A 12671-nucleotide genomic window follows, 5' to 3' on the forward strand; every position below is an offset into this window, starting at 1 on the left:
GCTGATGGTTGTCAATGTTCGCAACAGCGAATACATTTCATGTAAATTACAAGTGTCCTTCCACGCTAGGACCATTGCACAACAAGTGACGCATTGTCAAAACAGAGTGCGTGATCCAGGTTTCCTGCAGACACAGTTCTGCTATGGTGCGCATAACACGTGCACCAGAGTGTGGGAGAGCAATGGCGCCGCAGCTGGAAACGTGCTCCACGTTGTACACAAATCTTGAAATTCTGGTGATTTATGGACCAAATGAAATGCCGCACCCAGCCGTATTGAAATGGTGCCAACAGTTTGACCAAGGATGCACAGTCCTGGATGATGCTGAACAAGAAGTCCAGGTCTCATACCATACGATTTCCATCTTTTCGGCAATCTGAAAGAATACTTGCAGTGAAAGAAATTTGGCAACAATGCAGATGTATATATGGCGGTTCTCTGATCAGTCCATGGGCACAGAGTGGATTTCTGACGTCGATGGATCGAACTATTGGTTGAATATTCTGACCATTATTTACAGAGACATGGTGCAGAGACTACACTGGTCTTGTGGTTTGATTTGAAAGGGTACAGGCGACTATAAGTTTACATCCTGACACGAGTCGCGTTAGATTGTAAGCCTTCAACTTGTCTACCTGACCCAAGAATCAGCTGAATTGGTTGTGCCCTCTGACTGTGGGTTTTGTTGCTAGCCTGCATTAGAGGTTATCACTATTATCAGAATCTAAATTAAACTCGAATTCTAAAATAATTTAATGAAATGGTGGCTGCATCATTATTGTAACAAATTATTGATGGGTGATTAATATACCAGCAGGGGATTAATCTTTTATGAAAATTAAGGCATTTCATTCTAGAGCGCTGCATGGTCACCGATGGTATCTGTTCATTCAGACCTGTCCGAAAGAACAGTTACCATCTTCATAGAGTTAAGGCTAACTGGCCATTGACCTTCTTCTTCTGTGCGGATGCATACGTATTGCCCGAATTCTTACGGGATTCGGTAAGAAGGTCGGACGCGAGTAATGAGTGTAATGGGCAGGGGCGAGACTGTTATTCAGTTTGCCCTAACAAGCCAGAGCACCAAGACTGTGTCCCTTTCTCGGTGTGTAGCGTTATCTCACGCGACGGTTCTGGTGGATGCGTCTGAAGTATTGCGGTGTATAGCATCTGTAATTCGTTGTCGCGGGCATGAATTATGCGAAGTTGCGGGCTAGTGATGTGTTAGACGGATCGCAATTACTTTTTGATGGATCCCTGAAATCTCAGAAGATTCGAGTGACTCATTCATATGGCAGTGCAAATCACAAGGAGATCAAACGTCAAGGCAGAAGACCTGATACAGATAAGATTGTCCTCAGCACAGCGAGTTGTCCTAGAGAACTGAGGTCTAAGCTGTCAGTACAGCTAAGGCTTCATTGCAGGCTCGCCATTCAAGACCAATGCCAGTGCAAAACCACGCTCAGGATGAGAGTCACAAGAGCAACCCACTCATAACAAGAGTCAAGGTCAGAATCTCCTCTCCAGACTGGAGTCTGACTCGAAAGACCATGTTACACGGCTCCTCCCTTTCCATCAAACCTCAGTAAACTCTCCAAAAGCATTCACACAATTCCCCCACAAGGGTTCTGTGCCAATCACATGAGCTCTACGTCTCTCCCCAACTCGTCTGCTCTAACATTTGACCTATCGTAACGAAAGTTAATAATATTCTTTTCCCTACTGGAGAAGCAGTCAATCTCTGACACATGAATTCCTACACAGCGAGGAGAAGACATTTATACTCCTGAACTGTTTTTCGCACGGCCACTTTAGGCAGTATGTTTTGAGTTTTCATTTAGGCATCACGCGAACAACACACGTATCATAGAGATTATTATCTGGACTTGATTAACGTTACAGCATCACTGACAGGGGCCTTAGCTAAACTAAAAGAAGAGCTCTTGTGTCCCAATATAGACCATTTCAGAGCCTCCATAAACGTTGCATTCCATCCCAAAATCCTTTTAAAGCCCTGAGGCTTCCCAAAAAAACTCAGCAGACAGAGGGACGACGACACCTGACATCTCTCTCGGTAGTGTTCGGCCCAATGTCAATATGAAACTCGCGAACTTTTATGACCGCCATCCCTTTATACAACAGGCGTTTACGACACGGTCAAAATGCGTTGTCAGGCTACCTACTTCTCTCTTGCATCTTGTCCTCACCGTGGCCAGAGGTGCCTAACACGTAGATCCAGGTAGGCCTCTTTGTCTGCACTCTGGTGCTATAAATCCTTAGGATCAGTGTTCTTTCCCCAGTGAGTGCTTTGAGATGCTCCTCTCCCCAATAGCTGCATGTGACTTCAAAGCTCCAAATATCGACTGCAGTTTTTACTGTTAAATATCTCCTAAATGCCTGCTCGTTCTCAACTCCAGAAAAAACTATTGGAAGAAGAGTCGCTATAAAGAGCCCACAAGCATTTACAATGTACATGCTCCCATTAATGCCTTCTCGAGTTGGTAACTCCGCGTCGTCTCACAAAAATGATGTTTAGGATGTAATAACAACATTAAAGAGTGGCCTTGAATGTCAAAATAAGTGGGAGCGTGACTTGTCCTCTTTCACTATGTCGAAAAATAGTGTCATGTATTTGTGGCACTTTGAAGTTTAGTGTAACATTCATTAGAATAATAATCACGTTTAAATTACTTTTAAGAAGTCCCTTCGTAATATGAAACTAATATAGAAAATTCGAAGAACCGATGCTTAGGGAGAAATCTCCGATTATGTATCTATCTCTTCCGACACTAAATTACATCACCAACAGTTCACAGCATCGCGCAGTTACTGTCCCAGGCTCTACCCAGGAACAGAGAGACTAAAAATGTTAATACAATAAACCTTAGCACACTGCATAAAAATAGTTACCGTTAGACGCTTTACAATGGTTTTCTGAGTGAAAATGTAGCCGGGATGCTCATTCACGGCATCAATAGCTCCCCCGCTGTGGTCTTCCTCTATCCCTCTCCACAGTGTAACGAGGTGGAATAATGGCGTAATCCAGGTCGCCTGTCGATCGCATGAATCGCTGGCTGGACTTGTTCTTTTTTTTGTGCGTTCATTGAGCGAGTGGAAATGGGGCAGTGGAAGAATAAAAAGGCGCGCCAACTCTCCGTTCGATTCTTGACTCGGTACGACTACGATTCAGGTGGTTTACGCTGTGTTTTGTGTACGCGCAATTCGGTCTACAACGACGTCGCGTTTCACTTTACGCCAGTGTTCACGTACTTCTCGTCGTGTGAAGAGATTTACATGTGTTTATCTGAAAGAAATGCTCCTGTGGTAAGAATATGTGGTTTGGGTGTGGCTGACTCATCCAGACTTACAAATCATATAGCCGCATGTCATCTCATCCAGGAGAACACACAGAACTATTTCTACTTCTTTTCCATCTGATCTGTCTAAGCTAACAGATGCAAAAGAGTTACACTTTTTTCTTTCTATGTGTAGAACCCCATTGCTACTCTTGCGCTGATACTATGGTTATTTCTTCTATTATCTACCCCGCAAGCCACTATTTGGTGCATGACGAAGGGTACCTTGTGTTAATTACTATTCATTTCCTTTCCAGTTCCTCTCGCAAACGACTGTCTGCATGCTTCCCTACGAGCCCCTATTTCTATTGTGTTGTCTTCGCTGTCATTACTCAAGATGTTTGTTGGTAGCAGTAGGATCGTTTTGCAGTCTGTCGCAAATGTCGGTTCCCTAAGCTTTCTCAATAGTGTTTCATGAAAATAACATCCTTCAGGAATTTCCATTTTAGATCACGTAATATTTCCGTAATACTCGCGTGTTGGTCGAAACTACTGGTAACAAATCTAGCAACACGCCTTTGCGTTGCTTCCATGTCTTCCTTTAATCTGACCTTGTGAGAATCTCAAACACTCGACCAGTATTCAAGAATGGCTCACACATACTTACTGCGTGCGATCTCTTTCAAAGATGAGCTACACTTTCGTAGAATCCACCCAATAAACCGAAGTCCAACATTTGCTTCGCTACAGCCGACCTTACGTGCTCGTTCCATTTCATGTCACTTTTCAGCGGTTTGGTTATGGTTCTGGGATTTTGCACGTTTAGAGCAAGCTGCCATAGACCACATCATACAGGAATTACGTCTATGTAGTTTTGTATCCCACTATAGTCACTTAAAGACGGCACTGTCCCGTAAATCACAGCATCGTCAGCAGACAATCGCAGACCATTGCACTTGATATCTGTCAGGTCGTGTATGTTTACATGGCTTTACAATGGTTCAATGGCTCTGAGCACTATGGGACTTAACTTCTGATGTCATCAGTCCCCTAGAACGTAGAACTACTTAAACCTAGCTAACCTAAGGACATCACGCACATCCAAGCCCGTGGCAGGATTCGAACCTGCGACCGTAGCGGTCGCGCGGTTCCAGACTACAGGGAGTTACAGTATGAAATTTTAAAAATGTGGTAGAGTGTAGAGGATGAATTTCAATAAGTAGCCTATAGCTGGAAATGGTTAAATGAAGTTTCTACAGCGCTATACATTTTGTAGGCATTCAGTACACTAAATAGACAAGTGCAATTACCCTCGGTGGGGTCAGTGGTGGTGGGCTGGAGAGCCCAGTGGATACACTACAGACAGCAAACAATGCTTAATCGATACATGCTCAGATCCTGGCCGGCGCTGATGTGTTGGCAGTGGATTCCACCCTGGTGAGAAGACGATGTGTAGTCACCCTGTAAGCCCGTGGATCGCCGGTGGTCCCTGTAGACCATCCCTGTAGACCACTGCCATGACGTATGCAGCGCGCTACTTCTCCGTCGGCGATGGCGCTTGCAGTGGCCCCTCGATCCCACGCGCATTCACCCTTGCAGAAGGTACATGTGGGATTCGACCCTCTGCCATCTGGCAGGAGTCGTATGGAGGCTGGCAGTAGGTGCGGACGGCAGGTTCAAAGTACTGTGGCACTAAGTCCCGTGAGGATCTTAGTGGCGGTGACGACAGGCTCGGCCTGGTTTCGAGTCCAAGGCACCTGCTGGCGATGCCCAATGCTCTCGCTGACCGATGGGGCGCTGGCATCGGGGTGGTGCTGTTGACTCTGGACATGTCGCAACACTGCGGCTACCAGCCAGGATTATTCTCGGCCATAATGGCTATGTGTGTGAACTGTGATTGTGTGGGATAATTATTTATTTCTAATTTATGCTTCCAGTAACTTTTTTACTTTATGTTTAATCCAACATAATACAACGCGTTTCGAACATGTTCTGTCCATCTTCAGACGTTTATATATACATACATACAGAGAAATGTTACTTAAAAATAGTCTTAAACTAGATTAATCTAGAACTCTTTCTCCATTGTTTGTTATTGTAGCAGCTGGTGTGGCATTTGGGGGGAGGGGGAGGAGGGTCACTGTCGGCGTCTTCCGAGTTTTGTTGGCGAGCGGGGTGCACTCAGTCCGAGAACAATTGATTGAGAAGAAGCGGCACCGGTCACGAAAACTCACAACGGCCGGGAGAGCAGTGTGCTGTCCACATGCCCCTCCGTATCCGCATCCGGTGATGCCCAAGGTCTGAGGACGACACGGCAGCCGGCCGGTGCCATTGGGCGTTCAAGACCTGTTTGGAGGGTGCTTTTTTTTTTGACAATGAATACGGTCCGTATATCACGAGAATTTCACTATGAATCAATGTGAAATTCAAACGTTTTGCCTGTAAGAATCATGCTGTCCCTTGTACACCAAGTGTGGAGTACGTTCCCAGTTGCCACGCCATTTCAATTGCACACTGTGATGCACCTGTTAGCCGCAATGCAGCAGAATTGTGTCTGCAGCAAACCTAGAACGTATACTCTCTTCTGAGAATGCGCCACTTTTGTTACGCAATGGTCTTAGCGTTGGACGACATTTTCAGCTTTGTTTCTGAAGTCCGTACGTAGTTGTCCAAAAATGACTCAATTTCGTAATCTCTTGACAGATTTTAAATTATCAGCAAATCTATCTAAACAGTTACAGATGTAAAATGTGGGAAAGTTTGCAAATATCGAATTATCTCTCTATAACCAGTTTGGTATGTAGATGCAATAAGGACATAGTTATTACCCACAGTAAATGGATGACAGATCACTAGATCCTTGACGTCAGGACGGCAAGGATGAGGCGGTTAGCGAAGCTGCATCGTAATGTAATACACACAACAAAAAACTTTTGCATCACTCCGGTTCCCAGAACTCAAATAACCAGCAAAAGAAAGTTTAAAATAAACATAAATAAATCATATGTCAAAATAGTAAATTAATTAATATTAATCAATTAATCAATAACATAAAAATATTTTAACCATAAACCCCAGAATAATAATTCCCAAGCTGAGAGTATATATATATATATATATATATATATATATATATATATATATATAAAGTATAAAAAGCCAAAAAAATTAAAGCCAAAAATCTAAAAGAAGACTAAGACATAATTATATTTATTAATCTAAGCTCACCTACCAAATTTAATGAAGGAGGAGCAGCTACACTACTGGCCATTAAAATTGCTACATCAAGAAGAATTGCAGATGATAAACGGATATTCATTGGACAAATATATTATACTAGAACTGACATATGATTATAATTTCACGCAAGTTGGGTGCATAGATCCTGAGAAATCAGTACCCAAAACAACCACCTCTGACCATAATAACGGCCTTGATATGCCTGGGCATTGAGTCAAACAGAGCTTGGATGGCGTGTATCCATGCAGCTTCAACACGATACCACATTTCATCAAGAGTAGTGACTGGCGTATTGTGGCGAGCCAGGTGCTCGGCCACCATTGACCAGACGTTTTCAGTTGGTGAGAGATCTGGAGAATGTGTTGGGCAGGGCAGTAGTCAAACATTTTCTGTATCCAGAAAGGCCCGTATAGGACCTGCAACATGCGGTCATGCATTATCCTGCTGAAACGTAGGGTTTCGCAGGGATCGAATGAAGGGTAGAGCCACGGGTCGTAACACATCTGAAATGTAACGTCCACTGTTCAGAGTGCCGTCAATACAAACAAGAGGTGCCTGAGACGTGTAACCAATGGCACCCCATACTATCACTCCAGGTAATACGCCAGTATGACGATGACGAATACACGCTTCCATTGTGAGTTCACCGCGATGTCGCCACACACGGATGCGACGATTATGATGTTGTAAACAGAACCTGGATTCATGACAAAAAATGACGTTTTGCTATTCGTGCACCCAGGTTCGGCGTTGAGTACACCATCGCAGACGCTCCTGTCTGTGATGCAGCGTCGAGGGTAACCGCAGCCATGGTTCCCGAGCTGATAGTCCATGCTGCTGCAAACGTCGTCGAACTGTTCGTGCAGATGGTTGTTGTCTTGCAAACGTCCCCATCTGTTGACTCAGGGATCGAGACGTGGCTGCGCCGGCCGGAGTGGCCGTGCGGTTCTAGGCGCTACAGTCTGGAGCCGGGCGACCGCTACGGTCGCAGGTTCGAATCCTGCCTCGGTCATGGATGTGTGTGATGTCCTTAAGTTAGTTAGGTTTAATTAGTTCTGAGTTCTAGGCGACTGATGACCTCAGAAGTTAAGTCGCATAGTGCTCAGAGCCATTTTTTGAGACGTGGCTGCACGATACGTTACAGCCATGCGGATAAGATGGCTGTTATCTCGACTGCTAGTGCTACGAGGCTGTTGGGTTCCAGCACGGCGTTCCCTATTACCCTCCTGAACCCACCGATTCCATATTCTGCTAAAAGTCACTGGATATCGACCAACGTGAGCAACAATGTCGCGATACGATAAACCGCAATCGCGATTGGCTACAACCCGACCTTTATCAAAGTCGGAAACGTGATGGTACGCATTTCTCCTCCGTACACGAGGCATCACAACAACGTTTCACCAGGCAATGCCCGTCAACTGCTGTTTGTGTATGAGAAATCGGTTGGACACTTTTCTCATGTCAGCACGTTGTAGGTGGCGCCACCGGCGCCAACCTTGTGTGAATGCTATGGAAATCTAATCATTTGCATATCAGAGCATCTTCTCCCTGTCGGTTAAATTTTGCGTCTATATCACGTCATCTTCGTGTTGTAGCAATTTTAATGGCCCGTAGTGTATATTTGATGATCTTAAAAGAAATCACCGTAAAGCCATTCTAGGCATCAAATTAATTATATCTTTATAGACGTTGACTGTGGATGTTGTATCACAGACACAGTCACCCTGACTGCTCAGAGATGCCACTAAACCAACCCAAAGATGTAACCACTATGCACGAGCAGTTCCTATTAGATCAGTTTCAGTCATTCCACCAGGAAGGAGGTACACGGCTCGTGTTGTCTGTAGTTCAGCCATGCCTAGACGGTCAATACTGCGGTTCGTTCACGTCCGCATTGTTACTTTGTACCAGGAAGGCCTTTCAAGAAGGGAAGTGTCCAGGCGCCTCGGAGTGAACCAAGGCGATGGTGTTTGAATATAGTGGAGATACAGAGAGACAGGAACTGTCGATGACATGCCTCGCTCAGGCCGCCCAATGGCTACTACTGCAGTGGATGACCGCTACCTATGGATTATGGCTCGGAGGAAACCTGCCAGCAATGCCACCATTTTGAATAATGCTTTTAGTGCAGCAACTGGACGTCGTGTTACGACCCAAACTTTGCGCAATAGGCTGGATGATGCGCAACTTCGCTACCGACGTCCATGGCAAGGTCCATATTTGCAATCACTATACCATGCAGCTCGGTACAGATGGGCCCAAAATCAAGCCGAATGGACCGCTCAGGATTGGGCTCAGATTATCTTCACCGATGAGTGTCGCATATGCCTTCAACCAGACAATTGTCGGAGACGTGTTTGGAGGCAACCCGGTCAGGCTGAACACCTTAGACACACTGTCCAGCGAGTGCAGCAAAGTGGAGTTTCCCTGCTGTTTTGGGGTGGCATTTTGTGGGGTCGAAGTTCGCCGCTGGTGGTCATGGAAGGCCCGTAACGGCTGTACAACACGGGATGCCATCCTCCGGTGGACGGTGCAACCATATCGGCAGCATATTGGCGAGGCATTCGTCTTCACTGACGACAATTCACGCCCCCATCGTGCACATCATGTGAATGACTTCCTTCAGGATAACGACATCGCTCGACTAGAGAGGCCAGCATGTTCTCCAGACATGAACCCTATCAAACACGCTTGGGGTAGATTGAAAAGGGCTATTTATGGACGACGTGCCCCACCAACACTCTGTTGGATCTACGCCGAATCGCCGTTGAGGCATGGGACAATCTGGACCTTTGTTATCAAACCTGGATACTGCCTTCATTCATACATGACAATAACAAAGTCGCATTCTTTCAAGCTACGTTTTAATGATTCTGGGTCCAGTGACGGTGGTGTTTCCTTGATAGTCTCGATTGTACCAACTTCTTCATCGAAATCTTCAGATTCATTTTCAGTTAAAGAAAGGTGTGAGTTAACATCAGAAGCAATGTCATCACGAAGACTGTAAGAACTAGCGTTATTTGACTCGCTTGCTGGTTCTTGCTTTCTACGCCGGGACCCTTTTTTCGGCTTACTTGTAGAACTTGATGCGCTTTCAAAGTCCATTTGATTTTCGCTCTATTCATCAAACAATTTTGAACAAAAACTTTTTCCAGATGGAACATCTAACTTCTTACGTTTCTGAGTTGGCCTAGTGCTTTTTGTCACATCCTTCCTTTTTCTGCAAGGTGTTGTATGAAGCTTCCTCCAATTAGACTTTTCATAGGGCTGATGAAGTTACCATGTCAAGGCAAGCATTCTATCAAAAGGTGTGATAACTGTATTTTTTTTTAATCCAGTTGTCATATTTTCCTTCTTCTCTACATACAAACAATCAACCAGATGTTTCAGAAGTTTAGGAAATTGATCGTTGGACAGGCCTGTCATCGACTTTTTTTTTCCCACGAACTCAATATCTTACCTTGCGCCATTCCCTTTTCATAGGGCCATAGTAGGTGGCATCCAATGGTTGGGTGATATGTGTCGAGTTCGGTGGCAGACACACAAACTTAACATCGTTATCCTCACAAGTCTTTACAATTTCTAAGTTGATACAGGAGCTTAAGTTGTCCCCAGTCACAACCTTGACACCAGACAGCTTTTTCAACCGAGGAAGTAAGGTGTTCATAAACCAATATTCGTATGTTCCCGAATCAAACCACCACTTTTTGTTCTGCTGTACCTGCATCCTGCAGGACCGACTTCGGTACATGTAGGCCATAAATGATCAGACTTATACACCACGTAGGGTGGTTACATTTCTCCACAGCCATTTCCACAAAACATTAAAGAAATATACGAATTTGTTGACACCATTGTTTAGGTCAATGGAGACGTCACATTCTGAGGTTCTAAATAACGAGAAAAAGATTAGATAAACGGCAGGAGGTTCATGAAACGATGAAAAAAGTATATTAACCAGTTTCGTTTGCTTCGTTATAAGCATTCATCTCTTGTTTTCCGTTGCGTAGCTTCAGTCAGCAGCATACATATATTGCGTTATGGACGTGACACTTCATAAATTTTCTCACGGAGGAGTAACCACGGTTTATAGGCGATTGGCAAGTATGCGGTACACAGAGGTGCCATGTCTGAGAGGAGCGGTGGTTCTAATGTGGCTGGGCGTCAAGACTGAGCTCGAATGACAGATAAGGTATCTCATTACATTGCAGCTATACTCCGTGCCAGAGTGGCTGGCGAGTGTTGGCATGCCAGTCTCTCGGTACCCATGGACAGACGTTTTCAAGGGGTGTGAAATCTCGAGAACGTTCTGGCCAGTGTGTCAGTCGAACTCTCTATGTATCGAAGTAGGTCAGTACGGCACGCTTCTGGTAATGTGGGTTCTCCTCGGAGTCTCCACGCACAGCAACGTCCATTGTGATGCCGTATGCAGAATCGGAACTCAGCTGTAAGACGAAGTGGTGGCACTTCTGTGCTGTCGTTGCGCTCACGTCTATGGGCGAGGCTCTGCTATAGCGTCGAGGGAAGACGCAAAAATACCGCCGTGCTGACAGTCCGAGGCGCTCCATAGGTTATCGCACTTTTCGCATTTGCCTTGCCACAAGAAAGCCCTTTTAATGAATCAAGATATGTGAAGTGACTGAGCCGTGCGTGGCTTATGTTCGTGCCACATCTCATTTGACATCCTGTTTTTACTGTACTACCACCTCATTACGTTAATTTTAATTACTGGTGTCACTGAGTTGCCGCCTTGCCTGCCCGTGAGCGGCAGCAGCGGCGGTTATCAATATAAACCCTGGCGTATTATTTTTGCTGACTGCTATTACTTCCTGTTTGTCGTGTGTTCGGAGTTAGTTCGGATCTGCCAGTGAGGTGGGAGGCGCTAGCAGTGCAGTTCGGACCTGGCAGTGTTTGACTTAGGACGCGGCAGAAGTTCAGTCAGGGCGTGGCTGCAGTGAGGTCCGGACAGCCATGACTCGCCCGACGGTTGCCGATACGTATCACTTGAGTGCGGACCACCTTGGTTGGTCGTCGATTGGTTGTCTTGTGGGACTACGTGTATGTTGGCCGGCGATCGCTCATGGGTTGCCTGCGTGTGGCGACTCGTGATTCGTACTTGTTATTGCACAGTCGCTGCCTTCAGTATTGTCTAGCCCTTCGTGCAAGTGTTCGTGAAACTGTGAGTAACTTGTGATGTCGACTGCTCAGTTATTTTAGTGTTGTCTCCGTGCTGATTTGTGGCAGTCGGTCGGTTGGCGTGGAGCAGTGAGGAAATCTCCACGGGGCGTGGTTTGGCCAAGCCCGCTGGCGGTCTCTACGCAGTGTCGGAGTGTGTGGGTTGTCGTCGGATTGAGAATGGTTGGGCCGACTGCCTGTCTCACCTAAGTGATCGTCAATATTTCAAGTGCTGGCCGACCCCCCGAAACTTCTGAGCGCCGTTAGCTGCACTGCCTTTTCTTATTTTCTGTTGTGTGTATTTATATGGCTCATAACCGATGTTTTGAATTAAAGTTGAAATGTTTTTAGTTGTGTTTGAGGTCATGCGGCCTTCAGTCGTTTTTAAATTAAGGATACTTGTCTTTCGAGCATCAGACTGTTTGGGGCATTCAGCCTAATTGAAGGTAAGGCATCCTGCCTTGTGTTTTTTTATTTAATTTTACGTTGTGTCTTAAATGATGGGCCTTCAGCCGTCTTTAAATTAAGGTTGTTGCTTTTCAAGTGTTAGATTTTGGGCCTTGAGCCAAATTGTAGACCTTACTTAACGTGACCCCTCCTGCCCTCTAAATATTCTCTTTGGCGTTTGAATTTTGGGGTAATGACTTTTAGCCTTTTTTTTAAAAAAAAAATTAAGGTAGTTGTGCCCTTAAGGCATAAGATAGTATGGCGTATACAGCCGATAACTAAGTTCAAGAATTTGTACTTTAATCTTTCGTCAAATAAATAAAGTTATATGTGTTCGAGTGTAACTGACAGCCGCTCATTGTGGCCCCTTTCCACAATTCCAACTACCTGTCCTGTCCTGTGGGTTTTGCAGGGCGTTTCAGTGACCTTCGGTCCAGTACTGCAGAGCGAACAAACTGTTCTCCAGAGCGTTTAGTGGCGTTTTGCCATTGAGATGCTGTATTGCGTTGA

Source organism: Schistocerca americana, chromosome 2 (assembly GCF_021461395.2).
Source record: "Schistocerca americana isolate TAMUIC-IGC-003095 chromosome 2, iqSchAmer2.1, whole genome shotgun sequence".
NCBI classification, from domain to species: Eukaryota; Metazoa; Arthropoda; class Insecta; order Orthoptera; family Acrididae; genus Schistocerca; species Schistocerca americana.